Below are 3,829 nucleotides of genomic sequence, written 5' to 3' on the forward strand. Positions count from 1 at the left end.
TTGATAACAGGCCACTGAGTGTGCTATCCTGTGTCTTCCCCCCACACACAAATGATTTGTTTTTTTTTATCAGTATCTGCCGTCAAAAAGACGGTTTAATATGGAGTTAATGCTTATTAATTGCTGTTCATTAAGCTCTGTATATTATCACTTTATTTTTAGTACTAACATAGAAAAAATAGACCTAAGATGCCTGAAACCTCACGCAACATGCAGAGTTTGCCCAAACTTTTTTTGAAATGAGAGATCATTTTGACAGTGCTTAGCCGCAGGAACACAGGTTACACTGAAGAGCAGTGCATGTGTAAGAGGATTACACTGTTGATGAAAACGCATGCTAAATAAGACATGCCTACACCAGTGTAAATATTAATTTGCTGGTGTTTATACTTCTGTGGTCGAATAATGAGCAGACAGATGTGCGCTCCAGAGTTAATGGGCAGATTTTTCTACGTGCCTAACTGACTCCAAACAGACAATCATTCTCCTGTCGTTATACGTGTTGGAGTGGCACTCTACTATTTTTAGGCCCACTGTTGTGACCTCTGCCTGTTTCTCTGTTTCCAGCAGATCATTTCAATGAATCGCCTCGACTTCAGGTTGTGCTTGGTTGTGACTTTGCTGCTGTTGCTGCTTGTCTGCTGATTAGGTTTTGACTAAACCTGGGTGGAGGATGACTCCATCAGTCTCTTTGTTAGTGCGTCTGTGTGTGTTTGTGTCTTTGTACACTATTTGTGTGTCACATTTTTGAGCCTGTAATGAAAGAAGTGCTTCCCCAGTGCTTATGATGCTATCTTTGGTACGGTGTTGTCTAAAAAGTAAAACACATATGTGTCACTTGATGTGATCCATGACATGATCAGTGGTGATCATTCTTGTTTGACTCCTGCATTAGCTCAATATTTACAGTCCTTGAATACAGTGTGATCTATTTGTCCGGCTGCTACCTAGCCAAAAATGGTCACAACCAACAGAAAGCTTAATGTAATAAATCTTAACTTTACCCCTCACCCTGCTTTTAATGTCCAACTTTAGCTAGTAGTTTTTATGCCTAATCCAACTTGCATTAAATATAAAACTGAAAACATGCCACACTGCATGTACCATCTTAGAGTTTTGTGTCTGTTTCTGTCCCCACACACTGATGTTTTTCTCACTGAATTTGTGACATTTTCCAAAATGAATGAATGTTTTACTTTATGTTTCACACTCATGACTTTCGCATTTTTAGCTACTTGTGTATTTCACACGGTTGTAAAGTATTTGCCGATATCAACCAATATGTCACATGATCATGGAAACATAGCCACAGAAGGTCTGCCTAAAGATTTTTTTAGTTCAGTTCTGACCTGAAAAATGTAGTCACTTAGCTCCATTCAGTCCATTCATGGAGGGCGCTACACTGTGCGCCCTCTTGGTGAACTGCAGCCAGTGAATATGTAGCGGACAGACTGTACCTCACTGCTGTTTATTACTGTGAGTCTAACAAGAATCTAAGAATCACAAGGACTTTGACTCAAGGCAGGATCTGACAGACTTCTTGAAATGGCACATTATGAAAAACACTTGCTGCATTCTGCACTGGATTTTTCAGTTACTGACTCAATATTACAAAAAAAGAACTTGACTTGTTTTTCTAACCTTTTCTATTGACAGATATTAACAGGCTCCACAGTCTTTGACATTTATTCAAATGGAGTTATTCAGTTATTCCCTCCTCTTTCCTTTCAAAACACGACTAAGAGAAAATAAAACCATGATTATCAGACTGATACGTTCCTCTGACAGTCATGTTATTTTAGTGCCAACTGCTCAAGCATACAATGGAGGGTTTATATGACAGAGGTCATGACCTCTAAAACCACAACAAAGTCCATTGACAGACTCACAATAAATACACCCGGGAGACTTCAGCTGTTCCGATGGAACATAAAGTGACGGCTGATGTAACATGTTGATAAAGTGGTCTGAATGGAGAGTAATGATGCACATACCCTCCCTGTTTTCTGTGTTTTAAAAACCCACACGTTGACCATTCAGAACATCAACAGTGAATTGACCCAACGTGCATGAAACCCACAGAAGTTACAGATATAATTGTTCTATTTATACATTGACTGTGCACAGCTTTGCATCGTTGCAACAGCACAGCCTCGTTTATTTCACATCTTTCAAAGCAGAAGGGATGACACACACACATGCACAGGCACACATTACTGTTTCTAAGATGAAGCTTCCATATCAGGGGTCTGTCTGTGTCTTTGGCCCCGCTGTTCTCATTCCCAGCACAATGAAATTATACCATAGCAAGCATCGTCTCATGGAGGCAGATTCAAGGCCCATTTATTTGAGATTGCTTTTAGTGTAATTCAATAAAGGCTTTTTTACTCATTTATTTCCATGGTGAAATTCATGCTGAGGAAAACCAGGGCTGTATTTCCCTCATTAGCAGTAATAATAACCATAATAACAATAATGGCATTAAAAAGCAATCATTTGAAAGATTCTACCATCAATGTCGGCCTCAAACAGAAAATATAGATGAGCACTGGACATTATTTTTTGGTACTTATGTGATGCAGTTCAGGCTTTATACACACAGATAAATTATAACGTTTAGACAGAGTGCTCTGCACCTATAAAACAAGATGCTTTTTTTATGTTTACCTCGATGTGTCATTGGACTCTCAAGCAGGTTCTGTCCAGTTAAAAGAATAGATTGAGATACCGTAGAGGAATAAAGGGCCTGAAAATAACACATGAAAGGGGAAAGTGTTGTAATTATGTGGGGAGGTAAGCAGGAGAGAGCAGAGAGGATTTAGAAGACAGCAAAGCAGCAGGATCCATAACTCCACCGTCAGATCCATTTTCCACCACTGGAGGCCAACTGGCTATCAAGATGGAGCTGCCATCGTTGAGGCTTACAGACGGAAACTTGGTGATCTGTGGAGCAAGCACAGCCTCCCCGAATACCCTGCAAAAATAAATATTTGAATATTCTCCGGCACTCCTAAACCAGCTTAAATTGGATCATTTTATTTCGCCGCTTGCCCTTGCCAAAATGCCAAAAGAGTGTGGGTCTTGGCGAGCCTTTTCGCGCCCAGGCATGCCACCCTCCCCCTGGCCCTGCCCACCCTCTGCACTATCAGCTGACACAGAGTCTGCCCCCGGGCCACCTCCTTTCTCCTCGGCCACACTCCTGCTGTGTGGAGCTGGCACACTGAGCCCACACAGACACCGGTCTAAACCGGCCATGCGTCCAGGACGCTCCAACGTCAGCAGCATCAGGTGATTCTGTCATCACGGTCATCAAAGAGCAGCGGCAGAAGAGGAGGAGGAGGATGTGCTGCATCCTCATCTGGCCTGTGTGCAAACAGTTTCAGGGTTGTTCCTGAAGAGATGTCAAATGAGTCCAGCTAAAAGATATCTGCTGTATGAACCAAGTTCCTTTGCAATTCATTTCTGGAAGTTTGACTTTTAGGTTGGTATCTTTTGTAAGATTTCATTCTTTGGTTTCCTTTCATTTCTGTACAGTACATGAACACAGAGGCTCAGAGAGATAAGAATACAGTATAGAAAAATATCAGTATTTTCATTTTCTGACATATATGTGTAACACTCTGTCCCTCATGCACAGTGCAAAACTGCCATTCCCGTAAACAGGCACAAGGAGCCACTCGACCGCCTGCATGTTCGTCATGGGTTGTTTGTGCAAGAAAATAAAATAAAAAATAGTGCACACACCATAATGTCTCAGATGCTAAATAAGTGAATTTAGTTAATACGTGTAAAGCATATATTTTTGGAAAAATTGCAATAGCATTCACAA

This window comes from Parambassis ranga, chromosome 16 (assembly GCF_900634625.1).
Source record: "Parambassis ranga chromosome 16, fParRan2.1, whole genome shotgun sequence".
Taxonomy (NCBI): Eukaryota; Metazoa; Chordata; class Actinopteri; family Ambassidae; genus Parambassis; species Parambassis ranga.